Source organism: Acomys minous, assembly GCF_964271855.1.
Source record: "Acomys minous genome assembly, chromosome: 6".
Lineage (NCBI taxonomy): Eukaryota > Metazoa > Chordata > Mammalia > Rodentia > Muridae > Acomys > Acomys minous.
Window position 1 is genome coordinate 66,066,875 of NC_140487.1, and position 21,562 is coordinate 66,088,436.

General features: G+C 41.6%; 1 gene segment (V, D, J or C); it reads right to left on the reverse strand.

Annotated features, from left to right (window-relative positions):
* Positions 1–2,408: 2,408 nt before the first annotated feature.
* The window catches only part of LOC311600761 (T-cell receptor beta-1 chain C region-like), a 266,643-nt gene continuing 247,489 nt past the window's right edge, over positions 2,409–21,562 (reverse strand). Inside the window, exons 3-7 of the C gene segment in view lie at positions 7,632–7,687; positions 3,609–3,980; positions 3,164–3,181; positions 2,960–3,066; positions 2,409–2,643 (exon numbers count right to left, since the gene is read on the reverse strand).

The following is a 21,562-nucleotide window of genomic DNA, read 5'->3' on the forward strand; positions in this document are numbered from 1 at the left end:
AATGTTTCCTCCCCACAGGTGCCCTCCCCTTGTCCCTGGGCAGAGGCAGGAAGCCCAGGTGGCAGAGAGGTTAGTCTGACTGAGAGGGCCTGGGAAAAGGCTAAAGCTGGGTGAATCTAAAGAGGGGAGGAGCTTGGAGAGAATTTGATCTTGGGACTAACAGTGTTGATGATGGGGGCAGGGAGTGCCTGCTCCGAACATGCTCTCGCTCTGGGAGAGCATCTATGTCATTAGGTTTCCCCTCTTTGACTCACAGTGCCCACCTGCTCAGAGTGGCATTTATAGTGAGGTGGGTGGGAGGAGTGAAGGGGGAAAGGCCTCTAAAAGGAGAATCCACAGAGCAGTTAATGCAACTTAGAGCCCAGAGACCAACAGCTCAGAAACTATCATCATTCCTATGGCCTCCTGGACAAAGTTCGGTTTCCTCATGTAGTTAGTCCACAAATATTTACAGGGTGTTAGAGTAATTATATGCAGTTTGCAAGGAAATGAGTCCATTCTCAGAGTGGCGTGTGCTGATGTGACTTCTCAGCCTTGATTTTGATTATTTCCATCACTGACTCTTGCACCCAGGCAAATGGCTAAACTTCAAGGAATCCAGCCATATTGCCTGTGCTTTTTATTCCTGCCTCTGGTGCGTGCAACCACTCTCCAGCATGCACAAAGTGCCTGAATGAGGCCACTTTGGAAGAACACACATGTTCTCATGCCCTCCTCTGATTATCTAATTGCTGAGTGCAGTTTAGTGGACAGTTCACATCGCTGTTTCTAAGCGCTGGCTTTTATTTCTGCTCTTTTTCTTCATGACTTAGTCCCTCTATGTACAGATAGTTTTCCTGGGGATTGTGGTTTAGTTTAGTTCCCTCTGTTATTTGGGTGGTCAGAAGTAATATGTTACAGTCATATGTGCTCAGTGGGTGAGTGATGTGAACGCATATGTAAGCGTCTGCCTGCCTGTAGCTACATATGTGTGTTTGCACAGATTAAGCTCTGAAATCATATGCGGTACAGAGGGAAGGCTGTGTGTAAGTGAAAATGGCTGTTCGGGGAAGGCCTAACTGAGATGACTGCTTCTAAACCTGGGTCACTTTCATTTGCTTCACTATTGACCGGTTTGTTAGAAAATCACTCCCATATGTCTACCTTGAACTAAAATCCCATGCAGTATTCCAGGGCACTGTCAAAACCAACACCTAGTTATGGAGGAGCCACCAATTGCACGGGGAAGTTTCAGATAAGAAACAGCTTCCAGCTGAGTGCGGTGGTGCATGCCCGTAATCCTAACATTCTGGGAGGCAGAAGCAGGCGGATCTCTGTGAGTTTAAGGCCAGGCTGGTCTGCAAAGTGAGTCCAGGACAGCCAAAGCTACACAGAGAAACCTTGTCTTGAAAAAAAAAAAAAAACAACAACAAAATACCCCACAAAACAAAACCAACCAACCAACCAACCAACCAACTAAAAACCAGTTTCCAACATGTCCTGAAGAGGCCTTCACAAGGGGTCAGATAGTAAAATACAGTGTGTATTTGCTCTATTCTTAGGGAATAAGAAGCAGGGACTTGGCAACAAAATGCTAGAGAAGCTCCAGGAAGATAATGAAGCCAAATCCTTAAAGCCAAGTAAGGGTTAGTGAGGGATGAAGGAGTACCACAGTGCTCTGGATGGAGGAGGCAGGAGGAGAACGTGCAGAATGTCGGGAAAGAGATGACAAGTACAGAGTATGTGGGATTATGAAGTAAAGTGAACCATCAAGTTCATGTCATTTTAAGGATGGGGGCTACACCACCAGGCTGACCATGTGAACACAGGAGCTTCTGAAGGCTTTCTAGATGGAGAAATTGGGCTTGCTTTTTTTTTTTTTTTAAAGAAAGCTGCATTTTCTGTACTTCTAGGCAGAGCCATGGGATTTTTTTTTACACCCTTCTATTTTGCTGAAGAATAATTTATCGAAAAATTCATATCTTAAATGAAAGACACATCTTCCACTGAAGCACAATTTTCCAAGTCCGTGGGTGATGGTATGTGATCGTCTAACAGAGCTGCCTGGTGAACAAACATATGTGTTCAGTGAGAGAATGAAAGGAAGATTGATGACAAACAGGGAACCAAGCCTTGTCAGCTTTGGGGAACATGACCAGTTGCAGGTGTATATATTTTCCCAGAGTGCCTTTATTTTTCTTGAGGGTAAGAAACTTCTTATGCTGTGTACCTCTTTCTCCCATGAAAATCTTTAGATCCCATCACTACCTTCCAGACTTAATGAGCATCTTCTGTCAATTGGAGGGTAGGAGCCCTCACTTTTCATGCCTGAGGTGGCCACCATTTTCTTGAATACCTCTTTTTTATGATTGATCAGGGAGTTCAGAGACAGACAAGAAGATTTGTACACACACGAGTGACAGTCAGGCCATTCTTTAACATGTTTATTGGTTATATTTGTTGGTTGTAAGTGTGAAAGGCATTCTCCAGGTCGCAAGGGTTTCAGACGTACATGTGCAAGTATACATAACTGGCGGGTTGACTTTGGGATGCGCGGAGAAGTGAGAAAAGAGCTTCAGAAGTGGAGGGAAAAGAGAATCTGTATTAACACCATAATTGGGTTCGACATTCTTGGATTCACCTTCAGGAATTCTTTCTTTTGACCTGCAGATGAGAAAGAATTTAGGTTTATCCAGAGCTGTGCACAGCGAGGGTTTGAGAGGAAGTAGGAAGACCCATTATTCAGACAAATGATAGCACTCCTAACATATCCATTGGCCTCTTGGGTTACCATAGTTTGTCTTCTGTATGGCTCATTCACTGCAATCCTTTGAAGTTGCTGCTTGTCTTTTATATGGCATGGGAGCCAAACTCTCCACTGCTCATTTCTAGTTCTGGCAGAGCCCTTAAGTCCCTGGATCTAAGTTTCTTGTGTTCCGTGTGTCACCTCCCCCGTAGGGTCCGTCTACCCATTCCTTACCCTGGCCATCAGCACCAGGGCACTGACAAACACAGCGTATAAGGTGGCCTTCCCTAGCAGGATCTCATAAAGGATGGTGGCAGACAGGACCCCCTGTTGATAGGATGCTGTTGACAGAAAAGGAGAGCCGGTAAGTACCATTGGGCAGACAGCTAGTGCCACAGTCAAGAATATGAGAGGTGAAGAGAGAGTCAACTCCCTTACCTGAGGTAATGCCACAATCTGAAAGAAAAGAGAGGGGAGGACTGAATGAAGCAGATTGAATATTAAGTCAACCTTGAGGCTAGCATATGTCTGACAGGCCCAGATCAGCCACCCGATGAGGCCCCAGAACTATTTCTCTTCTGTTGGGCCAATACAAACGGATTATTCCTGAAACTCATGGCTTAGGCACAAAGATGCTGAGCTGCTCACGAGGCAGAGAAAGGACACCTTACATGTAAGGATACTGGGCTGAGGATCTGGAGCTAGAATTAGCCGTAGATGTCTAGTTTATCTTATTGGTAAGCTTTAGTCTCCTTCCACTGTTTTTTTTGTTTGTTTGTTTGTTTTTGTTTTTCTATATCTAGACTTCCTGGCTTTTTGCCTGCATCTTTCCATTTCTTTTTGGATGCTCATTCTTCTTACTAGATCCACAGATCTCACTTACTTGCTTGGCCCCAAGCCTCTGCACTGATGTTCTGTGTGACAGGTTTGGGTGAATCCCCTGTCCACTGATCTTCGTCTGTAAGTCCATAGAACTGCACTAGACAGCGGAAGTGGTTGCGAGGATTGTGCCAGAAGGTTGCAGAGACCCTCAGGCGGCTGCTCAGGCTGTAGGTCAAGTTGTTCATGTAGGGCTGAGGGTCTGTGCTGACCCCATTGCTGACCTTGTTCCCGTTCACCCACCAGCTCAGCTCCACGTGGTCCGGGTAGAAGCCTCTGGCCAAGCACACAAGGGTAGCCTTTTGTTTGTCTGTGATCTCTGCTTCTGATGGCTCAAACAAGGTGACCTTGGGTGGGCTCACCTTGCTCAGATCCTCTGGAAAATGAAGAGAGCAGGGCTGGTTTGAGAGCTGCCTAGACCTGGCTTGGACACTATAAGATGAGGCTGGAAATGGTCATTCTAAAAAACAACTACATTGTAGTAGGTCCTGTTTGCTTTCTATCATTGTCCAGCTCTGTTGTTGGTCTCCTTTGACATTCCCTATTTTTCTGGATTATTTTATGTATATGCTTTTTATACTGTCTTTCTTATTTTCCTCAGGTGAAATGGCATCCTAAATTTTTGGGCTTTTTGTAATGTTAAAAAATACATATCTATTTTTTTTCTTTTAATTATTTTTTTCTATCAAAATCCGTGTATGGCTCTCTGATCTTTTAGGTTTGAAATAGGCATTGGGAGAGACTGAAATTTAAGACTAAAGTGTTATATTAGCATTATGATCCTAAGAAGTAAGATGATTTTACTCTTCTTATTGCTAGTTTCCTTTTGGGGGTAAGGTGATTATAGAAATGTGGTTGGTTGGTTCTGTGTACTACCAACATTTGTTGCCCAAAAAAGTCACTTTCCCTATAGCATCCAGAGGCATCAATGAGTTTCTGAATACCTTGCTCAACACCCGGCTCACCCCACCCAGCTTGACATGCAACTTGCTTTGAGGTTCCAACTTGTCTCTGGCTGATGGCCTATTTGATGTTCCACATTGACTCCTACACTGAGGTATAAGAGGGCTTAGTGGCTTGCACAGCAGAACTGCAATGGAAGATATTATTCATAAGGTGAATTCTTATTTTTCCAGTGCTTAGCAGGCGTCCCTGATGAGCTTCAGAATTCTAGTGTGACAAACAAACTTTGTATTCTTTAATGTAGTGAAAGATTCCTATGAACGAATCATAACGCACAATTGTCATTTCAGAAGTGGGTCTCCACTGAAAGGGCCAGGCCCCAGCCACATACTTTGGTACAGGAAAAAAGAAAACTTCTGGGATTATTGAAATGAGTGACCCTCTGGAAAGACACAAGAGATGCAAAAATCCACACACGTCCTCCAAGCACCCTCCCTTTGTGTACAGTGTGACGCCCTCCCCCTTGGGCTCTCTTCTGACAGAGAAGCAAGATTCTGATGCAGAGACACAGCACTAGGAGATCCGTCTTCTCTGTCTGAAGTTGAAGACTTGTGGGAGAAATTGAGAATTGCGTTTGGAAAAAGACAGCAGCTTGAGGAATAATCAACAGGGGAAATAACGGCAGTGCCATGAGGCAACCTTTGAAACCCTGAAAAGAATTTAGGAGGGAGAAAGCGCTACGGGAGGAGTTAGAGAGGGGGAGGGGGGATTGGGAGAGGTGTAGATACAATACTCACTTATGAAGGTCTCAAAAGTGAAAAAGAAACAAAGCCCATCACTTTAGCTTAAGGCAGTCCTTCCTATTTTATGTGTCTTAGAGAGTCTAGGACAGCTTAAGACATTTATTATTATTATTAATTTTTAGGAATATCATCCCATGCATTTCCTCCAACTATATCCCTTTGAGCCACAGGCCTCTGAACCCAGTGGTCAGTAGTCTTCTTTAATATCCGTGGCATGTGTCTTATCTACAAGACAATCTCTAAGGATGCTTGCAGTCCTGCCAAGGTGTTCCATTCTTCCATCATTTTTTTAAATATCTCCCACACCTCCCCTACCCGCTTCCCCAGCCTGTCTGTCTGCTCCCTCACAAGCACAATCCTGGTCATTTTGGATTCAGTCATCTATTATACCAAGACACACCTGGAGTCTGAGGACTTCTTGCCTAGTTTCTATTCTTCATGCATGATATTGCTAACATATAATCTTTCTAGGAGAAATCTTATTCATATCTAACCCCCCCCCCAAAATATCCACCAAATATAGTATACTCCAAGCTCCCAGGCTGGCAGCTACTCTAATGCGATAACACAAACCCTAAGCCTTTGCTCAGGATCAATCCTCAAGGCACCCCGATGCCACTAGTGCCTGTCCCCCTCTGCTGTGCAGACCTTTAAGCCAGCAAGACAGACATGAGTCTTTAGAAGCTGACAGAGATGGAGAGGAGGAGAAAGATGGAGACGGGAGGACAGGACCAATATGTTAAATCAAGAGACAGAGCTGTGTTCCAAAACAAGTCAACAGGCAGAAGGAGGAGGAGAATGGGCAGAGCGGAGAAGTGGTGATAGAGAGGAAAAAAGGGATGTGGCTGCTCAGAAGGGACAGATGGGATTCCACAGAATAATAAAAAGAAAAGCAAGAAGACCCAAAGCTCCAAAACAAGGCATTCCGTCACTCAAAAGAGAAAACAAACTCAGGGACAAACTAGACCTAAAACAAGCTACCAGGTTTTGGGGGAATGCAGAGGAGTACAGGGGTTCAGATGGAAAAGGGTGGCTTTGTCTGTCAATCTTACACCTAAGATCCTTTCCCAGACCGTGGCGATCCAACATAGGCAAAACCCCTCCAGTCAGGAATGGAGCCCCCATACCTGTTACAGTGAGCCGGGTGCCTGCTGCAAAGTAGAGGGGCGAATTATAGGAACACAGCTGCAGGTGGCCTTGGTAAAACCTACCAGGGGCCCCAAAGCTAGAGAGCTACTCTTAGCTCCCTGAGAACTGGACTGCTGCTGCCTCTCTGCCTGTAGGGAGAACTCAGGACTACGGAAATTCCGTGAGGCGTGACAGGAGTGGCCAGGAGGAAAGGACTCAGAAAGAACACATCCATGCCAACAGAAAGGTAAGATGAGCTTGGGAAGAGACTTAGGGGAAAGAAACGGTTCCTGATTCACCTCCTCAAATGGGAGGCTGAGGATCATTTTAGGCCCCAGCAAGTAAAGGAAATTTCTAAATTTCTCAGCCCCTTCCACCAAATACAGACCCTCTGGGTCAAGGGGACAGCGGCCCCTTGGGTTCTGTAGCTTACCTAGAACAGAAAGTCGAGTCCCGTCTCCAAAATACTGGGCCTGATTGTTACACAGTACAACAAGAGGGTGGCAAACCCCTCAAAGAGCTGCTGGAGGCTTTCCTTCAGACAGGATTCTACACAGAATCCCAGGGGCTCTGGAACATTCTTCACACTTTCTTCCTCTCTGAACCACAACCCAGGCTTAGTTTGCAGTCCTTACCTTGCCTGAAGAATGTCCTCACACCTCTAGGCTTACACCATACCCTCCCGAGAAAGGAATCGTTTACATACCCAGCACAGACAGCTTGGTTCCATGACCGAAAAATAATCTTTCGTTGGAAACACAACATTAAAACCTGGTGGTAAAACTGCCTCCTGCCCTCTGTCCCTCTTCCCCATGCCCACCTGGCAGCTAGCCTTCCTTATTCTTAAGGATAGTTTTTTACCTCCAGGGAATAGAAGGACAGACAGCTATGCAGTATTAAATAATATAATTGACAATCAGTTTTCCTGGTGGGTCCACAAAACCCACACTCCAAAGCTTGTCTTCTGCCTGTGTGGGAGGGCCAAACAGCAGTATGTAAGGCTGGTTTCCAGACAAGCTCGCCTGCATTTCGCAGGGTGCCTAGGCTTGGCATAACCACCCTGTGAAGTGTTGGATATGGATATTCATTCCTTTTTGTAAGCATGAGCAGAGACATTTAGCTCTTCTCGACAAGTACAGGGTGACCAAGGCATCTCAGACAGGGGCATCCTTTGGTACCCAGTCGTAACTTACCTATAACAGTGAGCCGGCTTCCTTCTCCAAAATAGACCGTGCTTCCAGAACACAGCCTTCCAGATCCACTTCAAAACCCCTCACGGTCTGAGAGTCTATCTCCTTCTCCTTCCCTGCCGTCTATCCCAGGCTCATCTTGACTCAGCCCCAAACCCTCAGAGCACCTTAGTGGATTCATCCTCCTTAGAATGTAGTCCCAGACATGAGACAGCCTCTCCCTAGAACACGAACCATGAGCCGGATCCTCGTTCCTGTTCCCAGGTCACAGTGACACTTTTCATCCCACACCAAAAGACCCTTAGACCTTACCTATTACTGAAAGCCTGGTCCCTGAGCCGAAGGTGTAATCGTAGTTTGCACACCAGAATACAGGTACTCTAATATGGACACGGAGGACATGCTTTATCCTAAGACAAAACTGAAAATTCACATGCAAGATAGCTTACCTACAACTGTGAGTCTGGTCCCTTTACCAAAGAAAACTTCTGTGTTTGCACAGTACCGTGGGGCAAGGAGGAAAACAAGCTAAGGTCCCAGCTAGTGTCTAGAGGACCCTAGAAGGAATGTGTGCCTTCTGGGTATTGCACAAAAGAACATTTTCAGGTTAGAACGTGTGGAGATGTAGAACATGGCAGATTCCACTCACTGAGATCTACATCTCTTTTATGAAGGATGTTCCATATGTATTATGCCTCTCTGAGGGCCCAACCAAGTGAGGTAGGCCTGCAGAGAGCAGAGAGCCAGTGATGATCTTCATCAAGGGCTGAGATCTCGAGAAGACTCCAGAACTGTTCATTTCTCGCTCACCTATTCACTGTTGCTGGTCTGGTTCTATAGGAGTTGGCTGAAGGGGCTGCCTTGCATCCTCTGCCTCTGGGGCCACTTAACCATTCTTCTTATGCTTGTGTTCCTTCTGCAGAGGGGGCTCCTGTTCTGATAATGCCGCGATCTTCTCCATGATCTTGGCCTGTCAGGCAGCATGGGCACAGTGGAACCATTCTGGATATAAACACATCTAGGCTTGGGACCTAGCAGAAAAGTAGAGGATGGCGGGGCCTTGGGACAGACAGAAAGGTTTTTGTAAAGGGTTTCCATAGAATTGAATCACCGTGCCCCCTGTCCCCACAATGTTACAGCTTTATACAAAAAGGACCCTCTTCCCATAGGTCCACCTCTTGAAGGCTGGAAGAAACCACCGAGGCAGCTGCTCCTTTGAGGGGAGCCGAAGCTGAGGAAGGCGACATTGCCCCATCGTTCAAGGTGGTGGTATGATGTAAGGCGACACAGGCAGGTTCCTTTTTACCCCCCACCCCCCTGTACTTCTTTTGAATAGTCTTTGTTCTTGGAGCTGGGTGTGCTTGCAGTGCTCTTTGCTGAAGGGGCTGGATTCCCTCTAGTATCTGCCCTTCTCAAGCTCTCCTCATATAGGAGAGCCACCTTATGAAGAAGTGACAGCCCCCAATCTAGCCTGGCTCTGCCCATGCCCCGAGGTTGTGAATCACTCAGAGGTTACATTTCCTCCCGACAACAAGGCTCTGCAGCCCACAGACTCTCTGTGTGACAGACTTGGCCTCTCTCAACGCACTGACTAGGGTCTGGACTTCTTAGAATGACGGTGGAGAGTGCACCGTATTTCCAGGAACGGGTATGAAATGAAGTGATGTGACCACATAGCTTACCGTATGTTCCCCATCCTGTTAGGCAAAGGGAGTCAAGGACACGTCCCCATGGAGGCTGGATAGAGACACAGTTTGGAAATTATTCTAATATAATCGCAAGGCCACTGTACTCTGCATTCTGGTCTCTGAAGACATTTTAAGGCCTTGGTAGGCATTTCCATTTTCCTCTGTCAAGATGAGTCTGGTAAGGAGTAGAGGCACACACACATCCTCGCACTGTGCAGACAGAAGCAGGTGGGCCTGTAAGTTTGAGCCTAGTATGGTTTATAGACTGAGTTTCAGGCCAACTAGGGTTGTGCTTTGGGATACAGTCTCAGAAATCAGAAATTCAACCTAGCCTTGCATGCTCTGGGTATCTGTCCGCCTAGTGAGGCTCCCTCTTATTGCCTGCCAAGTGGTGACTTAGAAAACTCAGCTGAAGAAAAGACTTGACTATATAATTTTGTCACATTTGAATAAAAAAAGTAGAAAAAGAATCAAAAGCTAACTGAAAGCCTAAGAAAATATTTACAGTACTCACCATCAGACCTAGTAATCAATGAGAAGATAATTCAACTGCTTTAAAAAAAAAGTAAATAGCAGATGTTTCAGAGAAAAAGAAATCAAAGTGGTGCTTAAGTGTAGGAAAAAAGTCCTCACAATGATAACACAAAGGAAGAAGCACATTGAAATAATGCCTTTCAGCGATTTGAGAAAAGTGAGCGATTAGAGACTGCTTTCCTGGGGACTTTGCAGTAAAATAAAGACTTCAGTGTATTTGTTGCTAGTAAGAATACAGACTTATAAAGCAACCTGTGTAGAAAATAACTTGAAAACAACTATGAAGCTATAAATGCATTTTCATTTTCATCCAGAAACCCCACCCAAGGGAATTTACTTTGTAGATACAGTTGCATACAAATCAAACTTTCAGCACTTGGGAAAGCTGAGGCAGAAAGATGGCTGTGAACAGCCAGCCTGGTCTACAGAGTAAGATCCTGCGTCAAAAACTCCAAAAAGCTTAAGGATTAGAAAAGTCTAAGCGAGTGTATACTAATTGTTTATCAGCGTGCTCTCTGCCCTGCCCCCTCCCCCCCCCTGCCACCCATAGCTGGAAAAGGACAAACCGCAAACTACAGACTTGCATAGATACAGGGTACCTGTTGTTTAACACATGAGACAGGGCATAAGAATGAGAAGCCCAGGTGATTTGCTTTATAAGACTCTTTATAAAGAAACGCTGGCAAGAGGGCTGACGTGGCAGCTCACTGGTAGATTGCTTGCATGGAATCACAGAGGCCTGGATTTGATTCCTCAGGACTCAAAACAAAACTGAAATGAAATTCCTGTAAAAAAATAGAAGACAATGTGTTTAAAGCAATTACCCACCAAAAAGAGGTGGGACGTACAGACACAGAGCGCAGGGGCGATTTCTCATTGTTAGTTTTATTGTGAGTTTTTCAACTCTGGAACCATATACCTCCACTATTTGTTTCGCATTAAAAAAAAAAGTATAAGAGGAAAGAAAACCAATAAAATGTCATTCTCTATTAAAATATGCAAAAATCTGGTAAATAAAATACTCAGTTTAAGTATTTACTTTTTTGCACAGATTGGTTTATGTGAGAAGCTGTCTCATGGTCCTGCCTTTCTCAGAGAGGCCCTGTGCTGTAGGAAGATTTTCAAGATGCCGATCTCCAACTAATTCCCATTAACTTTTGAATCAAAATCTCTGGGGCTGGGTGGATTAGCATGGTTAAGTCAATAACTAGAAAGGTTCTTATGCATGCTTTATCACAGCGGGAGGCCTGGGGCCCACTGTGCATCCCAGGGCCAAACAGGAAGTTGTAAGACTTGGACAACACAGAGTGCTAACTACTGATGCTCTGAACTGGATGCAGGGCAAAAGAGAGACATTCTGTCTCATCAGTAGTGGAAAATCTTACAAATCTACTGGTAAGCCTGAGTAAAAAGGCCAACCACTTTTACCATCTGGAAGGTGGTATAGTCTATTCTTTATTCTTTATTCTTTATTCTTTTTTTTTTATCCCATTCAGCTATGCATTCAGTTTCAATGTTTTTTCACGCTTTGACACCTCACTCAACCCCTCTTCCTAGCAATGATTTGCCCACTAAGCCAGAGTTTCCTTTCAATCATGTAGCAGGGTATCTTAATCTCATTTGACCGTGAAGACAATAGTACCATATATCTTGGTGTCATAGTACCTGATGGGGTTTTTCCAGTTTGCTCATCTGCACATTGAGACCAATTATAAAGGCAGAGGTGTCGTAAAACATTTAAATTTTTTTACTGACTCATTCGTATTTTTAAATTTCTTTATTTTTTATTCTTTTGTATTTTATCTGTGCAAACAACATCAACTGGGCAGAAATCAAGTTGTAGTCATTCATATATATGGCCAGCAGGGGACAGCCTTTCCTTATTTAATTGTTAAAAGATATAAATACATTTACTTTGTATGTTTGTTTATTTACATCCCAACAGCAGTTTCTTCTTTCTCCTCTCCCCAAGTCCCCCTTCACACTCCCTTCTGCCTTCCCATCCACTCCTCCTCTTTTTCTCTTCAGAAAAGAGCAAGTCTCCCATGGATGTAAGTCAACCGTGGCACATCAAGTTGCAGGAAGACCAGGCACCTCTCCTATTGAGGCTGAATAAGGCAACCCAGTAGGAGGAAAAGGTCCCTAAAACAGACAGAAGAGTCAGAGACAACCCCTGTTAGGTGTCCCACAAGAAGACCAAGCTACACAATTGTAACATAAATGCAGAGGCTCTAGATCAGTCCCTGCTCGTCAGCTCAGTCTCTGTGAGCTCCTATGAGCCCAGGTAGGTTGATATCATGGGATTTCTAGCAGTGTCCTTGACGTCTCTGGCTCCTACAATCCTCTCCTCTTCTGTAGGATTCCCTGAGCTCTGTTTAATGATTGGCTGCGGGTCTGGGCATCTGTTTGCATTAATTGCTGGGTGAATCTTCTCTGACAATCACTAGGCTAGGGACCAATCTATGAGTATAGCAGAATAGCATTAGAAATCATTTTTATCCTAGGTGTCTGGACTATCAATCCCCTAGGTCGTGGCCCTTCAGGCAGTGTCAAGGGTGGGCTACCTCTCATGGAATAGATCTCAAGCAGGACCAGTCACTGGTTGGCCCCTCCCACAATTTCTTCATTACCTTTACCTCAGCACATCTTGTAGGCAGAACGAATTTCCCACAAATAGCATTTTATGCAAGAACTGTTCCTCAGAATTTAAAAATGTTAATGGGTTTCTTTAAACCCATCCTACCCAGCTGAGTGTCTCAGTTAAGGAACTAAAACGTGAAGAAGTTAAAATGAGTTAGCAAATAGTAAAAGGTCAAACTACTCGAGACTTCTTATTTGAGTTTTGGGGCTGTGGCACCTCGCTAAGACCCCTTTTCCTTTCAAAGCCCATCCCAGATACCTATCTACGTGGACTCACAAAGCCAACTTTATGGGCAAATCATGAAGCCTTTTAAGCCCTAAAGATCCTTAGCTGTAAAGGTAGTGATGATAAAAAAGACCTTATTTTATGGAGTTGTGGATACAAAGTGAGAGTGTATGTGAAGACAGCAGAAAGTGGTTTTATTTTATTTTATTTTTGACAGGTCTTTTGTTACATAGCCTTTACAGACACTTCACTACCCAGGAAGAATACGTGTTTGTCACACCCCATTTGCTGCCAGCTTCCTATCATTAGGATTATAGTGTGCACTAATATACCAGGCATCTCAGAGCACTGTTGGCACACTGGTTCTTAAGTTTCACCATGATGACATGGTTCACTAAAGTACAAGTTACTGGGCCCCACCCCAGGATTCTAACTCAGTTGCTGTGGAGTAGAGTCTGATGTTTTCATTGCTCCCAAGTCCTCAGGACTCTGGTGCTTCTCTTCAAGGGACACTTTTCAGGAGCATTTGCAAAAGTTGTCTGCTCAGTGCCTTTGTCCCCGCTCCTCTTTAATGATTCATTCATTTAGTCGCTGTGAACCCACTACGTGCCAGGTTCAAGTTAATCACTAGTATTGACATGCTGAAGACAATCTCTCTCGCCAAGAGGTTGACAGCCACGGCTGGAGAGATGGCTCAGTGGTTAGGAGCACTGGCTGCTCTTTCAGAGGAGTCAGGTTCAATCCTCAAAACCCATGTGGCAGCTCACACCTGTCTGTAACTCCACTTCCAGGGCTTCTGACACCACCATACAGGCATACATGAAGGAAACCCACCAATGAACATAACGTAAAAATAAATTATACAGAGCAGGGTTCACAGGTGGACGATGACAGTAAGACAAAGATAGAGACAGAAGCGGACACTGGAGAGGATGGCATCAACTAAGTAAGAATCGAGACTGATGGGACCAACACAGGCTAGGAGGAGGAAGAAGGACCAGATGAGACTTTTAATGCAGAAGATGGAAGGCATGGGAAAGAGAATTCACACTATTTAAAGATTAAATAAAGGTCCAGGGCTTGTTAGATGGATTGTCAGCTCAGTACTTCTGAGCATGGTGGAACAGCACAGTGGTCGTCCTGGCCTCTTAGAAATGAATGAAGAATGAGCCTGAGCCATCTCAGGCACATTCCATCCTTTCAAACATAAGTATTCCTTTTAGTATCCTCTGTGGAGATGAGTTAGAGATCCTAAATTTCCTGAAATCTGCCTTTATCATAGAAAGGTTTCCTTGCTCCTTTGGTTACAACTGGCAATTTTTCTGGGTATAGCAGTCTGGGCTTGCATCTGTGGTCTTTTATAACATGGGCAAGATAGGTCCAAGCCCTTCCGGTTTTCACAGTCTCTATTGCGAAATCAGCTGTTCTTCTGACACACCTACCTTTGTATGGGAGTTGATGATTCCTTTTGCACCTCACAATATCCTTTCTTCAATCTGAACACTTAGTGTTTTGAGTATTATATGATGTGCGAAGTTTCTTTCCTAGTCTTGTGTATGTGTTATTTAGTATGTCTGCTGGACCTTGATAAGCATCCTTCCCTTATATTTGGGAACTTTTCTTCTGTGACTTTTATTAAAAAATATTCTGAGTCACTGAAACGGGCTTCTTCTATACCAATTTTTTGTAGGTTTGATCTTGATCTTGTGATGGAAAATTTTGCATGTACCATGCTTGAAGTTTTTGTTGTTGTTGTTTTGTTTTGTTTGACATTTTCTATGGCTGAGTGATAAAATTCTTCTACCTTGTACTCAATATCTGAGACTCTGTCTTCCACTTGATCCTATGTATCCTTTGGCTTTTTCCCTGAGATTTTTGTTTCAATTCCTAAATCTCTCTTTTTCTCACATAATATATCTTAATTATTGTTTCCCTCCCGTTTACTTCTCCAAGCTCCTCTCCACATCTCCTCAGATCTGTATTTACCACCTTTCTGTCTCTTACTAAAAAACAAACAAGCTTCTATGGTATAAAAATAAAATAAAACACAACGAGATAAGACAAAAACCAACATATCAGACTTGGACAAAATACACAGAAGGAAAAGAGCCCAAGAGAAGGCATAAGAAACAGAGACTCACTCTTTCCTGCACTCAGGAATCTCATTAAAAACATTAAAATGAAACTCATGAACTATACAGAAAGGACCTACAGTAAAAAGAGAGGACAATTATAAACAAAGTAAAATAAAAATAAAAAGATAAACTTTTAAAAAATGAAGATCTCTAACACAATATTATGAGACAAGGAAGTTCCATAAATACCACTGAGTTCATTTTCTGTTGACTGTCTATTGCTGGACATGAAGCCTGCCCTTAACAGAGGTTGTTATCCTCAGTGAGACTCTGTTGGAAGAACATAAATTTGTATTTGCAAGTGGTTATCTATTGGAGATAACTTCTGGATTTAGAGACAGGGGCATGTGTCAATTGTCCTTCTCAGCTCTAGGTCCCCATCTAGTACTGACCCCTGGGACCCTGTGCGTGCTGCCTTGGTCTCTGTGAGGTCGTTATGTGCTTTGATTATGTTGATGTAGAGGGCCTTGTTTCCTTAGTGTCCTCCATTCCATCTGGCCCTTATGCTCTTCCCCCCTCCCCTCTTCTGTAATGGGTCTCTGAGCCCTGAGCTGAGGAATTTGATGGAGGCATACTGTATTTGTCTTTCTGGGTTTGCCCTACTTCAGTCAGGATGATTTTTTTTTCTCATTCCATCCATTTACCTGTGAATTTCATGATTTCATTTTTTTTTAAAACAACCAAGTAACACTCCATTGTGCAAACACTATATTTTCTTTGTCCATTCTTATGTTAAGGGACATGTAGGTTGTCTATAATTTCTGGCTATTGTGAGTAGAGCAGCAGTGCACAGGGTTTAGAAAGTATCTCTGTGGTAGGATGAGGCAGCCTAAGAGTAGAATAGATCCTGAGGTAAAGCTATCCTCAGCTTCCTGAGGAACTACCACACTGATATCCACAGTGGCTATACAGGTTTGTTATTCCACCAGCAATGGATGAGTGTTTCCATTGTCCCAAATCCTTGCCAGCATGAGCTGTCAATTGATTTTAGCTATTCTGACAGATGAAAGCTGAAATTCAGAGTAATTTGACTTGCATTTCCCTGATGACTAAGAATATTGAAAGTTTCTTTAAGTTTTTTTCTCAGCCATTTGAGTTTCTTTTTCTGGAAAGTCTCTGTTTAGATCTGTACACTATTTTTTAATTGGGTTATATGTTTTCTTGAGATCTAGTATTTTACTTCATTATTTGGATCTATGGTGCTGGAAAAAAAATCTCTTCTTGTTCTATAGGTTGCTGCTTTGTCTGAATGATAATATCTTATGTCTTAGAAGATGCTCAGTTTCATGAGGTACCATATATTAGTGGCTTATCTTAGTCTGTACGATGCTCTGTACAGAAAGTCTTTCCCTGGGCCAATGAGCTCAAGGTTATTCCATACTTTCATTTCTGTCATGCTCACTGTGTCTTGTTTTATGTTTAGGTCTTTTATCCATTTGGAATTGAATTTTGTGCTGGGCGCTAAGTATAGATCTATTTGGATTCTTCTAACATGTAGCCACCTAGTTTGACTAATACCATTTGTTGAAGATGTTGTCTTTTCTCCAGTGTTCGGGCTTCTAAATGGAAAAAAAAACCCGATGTCCCTAGATATGCGGACTTATCTCTTGGTCTTCAATTCACTGACACTTATTTGTTTGTCTGTTTTTGTGCCAATGCCATGTTATTTTTTTATTTCCATTGCTTTGTAGTACAACTTGAAGTCAGGACGATGATACTTCCAGTATTTCTTTTATTGTTCAAGATTGTTTTAGCTATCCTGGGTTTTTTGTTTGTTCGTTTGTTTCCATATGAAGTTCATCACTGTCCTTTCAATGATTTGTAAAGAAATGTGGAATTTTAATGGGGATTGCATGGAATTTGTAAATTGCTTTTGCTAGGATGACGTTTTTAAAAATAATTTTAAAATTTAACATTTTTTAATTTAATTAATTTATTGAGATTACAACTAAATTATTATCCCATCACTTGTATCCTCCCATTCCTCTCTCTCTCCTGCTTTTACCCTATTCCCCTCCCCTAGGTCTATGACCACAGGGGACCTCCTCCCCTACTATATGGTCATAGGCTATTAATTCTCAACTTGGTAGCCTGCTTATTCTTTCTTTGAGTGCCACCAGGCCTCCCCATCAAGGGGAGGTGGTCAAATATGGGGCACCAGAGTTCATGTCAAAGTCAGTCCCTGCTCTCCACATGACTATGGAGAATGTCCTGTCCATTGGCTATATCAGAGTAGGGGGGTTCAATGTTTACTACTTGTATTGTCCTGGGCCCTGATCCACCCATCATGATGTTCTTCTTGTAGGTTTCCAGGACCCTCTGGATCCTTCTATTTCTCCATCTTCTATATTTCTCTTACTTAGAGTCTCAGTAGGATGTCCTCACATCTATCCCAATCTCCTGGTAAGTGAAGACTTCCATGGGACATGCCTTTTATGATGATCGTTTTTATTATATTAATCCTACTATCTATGTACATAGCAGATCATTTATCTTCTGATATCCTTTACAACTTCTTTCTTCAATGTCTTGAATTTGCTATTGTTGTTGTTTTAATAATACAAGTCTTTAAGTTGTTTGGTTGGTTACCGCAAGATATTCTATATTATTTGAGGCTATTATGAAAGGTGTTTTCTCTTGATCTCTTTCTCTGTCATTTACATATAGTATGATTCAGATTTTTTATGTAATTTTGAATCTAGGTATTTTGTTGAAAGTGTGTATATGCTATAAGAATTTCCTGGTAGGATTTTTGTTATTTTGTATATGATAACATCCTTTGCAAATAAAGGTACTTTGTCTTCTTCCTTTATAACTTGTGTCTCCTTGATCATCTCCTTTAGTTGTCTTACTGCTTTATCTAAGACTTCAAGTATTATATATAGACTATGTATGGAGGGAGTAGAAAATCTGTCATGTTTCTGATTTCAGTGGAATTGCTTGAATTTCTGCCCATTTAAGTTGATGTGAGCTATGGGCCTGCTGTAAACTGTCTTTATTATGTTTAGGCATGTTCCTTTTATGCCTAATACACCCAGGATTTTTATCATGTAGAAGTGGTTGGTTTAGTGAAGACCCTTTCTGCATCTAATGTGATGTTCATGTGTTTTTCTTTTAGTTTTTTAATGTATTACATTTACTAATTTTCATATGTTGATCCATCCCTGCATCTCTTGGATGAAACCTACTTGATCATGGTAAATTATCTTTTTGATGTGTTCTTAGATTTTGTTTTAAAGTATTTTTGTATCTATGTTCATAGAAATAATTAGTCTGTAATTCTCTTTCTTGTTGGGTCTTTATGTGGTTTGAGTGTTAGGGTAACTGTGGTCTTATAACTGGGAAATGAATTGGACAATGTGCCTTCTGTTTCTATTTTGTGGAAACATTGGCGAAATATTGGCATCAACACTTCTCTGAAGGTCTGGTAGAATTTTGTGCTAACCCTGTCTGGACCAGAGGTTATTTTTAGATGGGAAAATATTAATGACTGATCCTATTTCATTAGGTGCTATAGGTTTGTTCAACTTGGTTATCTGATCTTAATTTAAGTTTTGTAAATGGTATGTAGAAGAAAAATATCCATTTCTTTTAGGATTTCCAATTTAATAGAGAACAATGTTTTAAAGTATATTCTTATAATTCTCGGGATTTTGTTTGTGTCTGTTTGTATGTCCCCCAAATATTTATAATTTTGTTAATTTGGATATTCTTTCTCTACCTTTTAGTTAATTTGAATAAGGCCTTGACAGTCTTTTATTTTTTCAGAAAAGCAACTCTTTGCTTCATTGATTCCTTGTACTTTTGTTGTTGTTTCCTTTTTAATATATTTTTATTTTTATATGTACATTTATATTATTACACATATATAAAATAAACTACATACAGCAAGAAGAACCGCAAAACAATCAGTAATAATATTAATGTTACATTCACAGTGTTTTGGCTACTTGTATTTGGCAACGTTGAAGATAACATCTTTCCTATCTTGGTTAGTCTAAAATTCTGAATTTAAATCAATCTCTATTGTCTCTCATCTCTATCAACTTAAAATATCTATCTAGACCCTAAAACATCTTAAAACCTAAACAACTAAGGTTATTTGTATAACTAAACTATCTGTTCTTCAGCTCCATCAGAGACTTGAGAAGGAATAGAATTATTTACCTGAGTAAATAGGAAGTTCAGGTTAGCAGCTTGTTGATTTTCTTTTATTTATTTCAATACGGAGTTTTGATTATTTTTTGCTATTTACTCTTTTTGGATGTGATTTCTTCATTTTGTTCTAGCGCTTTCAGATGTTGTCTTAAATTTCTAGTATAATCTATCTCAGTTTTTTATACAAGATTTATTTATTCATTATGTATACAGTGTTCTGCCTGCATGTACACCTGCATACCAGAAGAGGGAACCCGATCTCATTATAGATGGTTATAAGCCACCATGTGGTTGCTGGCACTTGAACTCAACACCTTTGGAAGAATAGTCAGTTTTCTCAACCCCAGAGCCATCGCTCTACCCCTATCTCAATTTTTAAAAAACTTACACATTTAGTGCTATGAACTTACCTCTTATAACTGACTTCATTTTGTCTCATAAGTTTGGATATGTTACATATCCATTTTAATCCAGTTCTTGGAAGTTTTAAAGTTATTTTTAATTTTCTCTCTTGACCCATTTTTCATTCAGTAGTGAGTTGATTAGTTTCTTTTGCTGTGGATATCCAGGTTCAATCCATGGGGGAACAATAGGGTCCGGGCGCAATTTCAATTTTCTTATATCTGTTGAGAATTGATTTGTATCCAGGTATGAGATTTATTTTGGAAAAAGTTCCATGAGGTGCTAAGAAGAAGTTGCATTCTTTTGTGTTTAGGTGGAATGTTGTGTAAATATATATTAGGTCCATTTAGTTTATAATGTCTGTTATTGCCAGGATTTCTCTCTTTAGTTTTTATCTTAATGGTTTGTCTACTGACAACAATGGAATATTGAAGTCTCCAACTATCAGTGTATAAGGGTCAATATACGGTTTAAGCTTTAGTAGTGTTTCTTTTACAAATTTGGGTGCCCTTATGTTTAGGGCATATATGTTAAGAACTGCAATGTCCTCTTGGTCAATTTTCCTTTGATGATTATTTAGGCTACTTTCCTATCTTGTCTGATTAGTTTTTGTTTGAATTTTAGTTTGTCAGATAGTAAAATGGCTATAGCAGCTTTTTTCTTAAGTCCTTTTGCTTGGAATATCTTTTTTTCTATTCCTTTACTGTGAGGTGGTATCTTTGATATTAGGGTGATATCTTTGATGTTAGGGTGTATCAATGAGTAGTGTTTGTTGATTCCCATTATTATTTGTGTGTGTGTGTGTGTGTGTGTGTGTGTGTGTGTGTGTGTGTGTGTGTTTCTCCTCTTGATTTTTTGGTCTAGGATTATTTATTGCTTGTGTTTTCTTGTATGTTGCTAACCTCTTTATGTTGGAGCTTTCTTTCTAGTATGTTCTGAAGTACTATATTTATAGATACATATTACTTTAATTTGGTTTTATCATGGAATATCATATTTTCTCCATCTATGGTGATGAACATTTTGATGGGTATGGTAGTCTAAGCAGGCATCTGTGGTCTCTTATAGTCTGTAGAACATCTTCACAGGACCTCATGGCTTTTAGAGTCTCCAAATATGCTACAGAGCTGGGGATGAGGACAGAGAATTGGATTTGGACAGAAGGAGGGAGAGGTGAAGACCTGCAGTTAGCTTACCTACTTTCCTGGCCAAGGTGAATTCCTGACTAGTTTTGTATTGAGCCAGAAATAGTTCTGGCTCAGCTTGAGCTAAATGAAGTTTCTAAGCCCAGGAACTGACGTTCTCCAGCAACTAGAAGATTCTGACAGTCAATCTTTAAGAATCTGGGGGAGGTTTTCAGTAGTTGTCCTTAGGCAACTAGAGTTGGCACTCGGAGTCTAAAATTCCTACCTAAAAGGTGAGGGGCAGAAGAGAGACAGTTAAAACAAATGTGTGACATGTTATCCTGAGCCAGGTCACAAGAGTAGGTGGAACTGACAATATAACTCTGGGACCCCTATTTGGGTTACAAGAATGGAGTTGGAAGGATCTCTCCCTAAAGATAGGGCCAAGGCAATTACATACAGAAGTGGAAGGGGTGGGTACAGTTGGTGGGAGGGGCAGGGGCTGATGGCACTTGTCAGGGATGGATAAAGTTGGCAGAGTGAGTCTGGAGTCCTTACCTAGAAGGAAGTAAAAAGGCATCTGAGATGGCAGGAAGACAGAGTAGGGGGTGTGGAAAGGGATAACTATTACTAAAGACATTTTAAAATGCCATATGGAAGCTTACTACTCTAGAAGCTTCTTAAGATATTTATACATATACACAAAAAGTTTTAAAAAAATTGAGTTACCCATAAGAGGGTGAAAATAACTCTATTAGAAACCACAGCCTAAAAAAAAAAATAAGTGTCAGGAATGGGTTATACCTTTTGGAATTGTGGCCCACTAAAGTCCCATATACCTCTGAAGATTATGGTCTATTACTATTACTCTTGGTTACCTTCCAGAACTTGATGGAATAGGCTGATTGCTTAAGACGCCACATAAATGAGTCATAGAACATAGAGAAATTAAGCTGTTACTGACCTGGAAACTTTATCCCTACTGGCTTGAACTCAAAATGCTGGAAGGTGCTATTCACAGAATCAG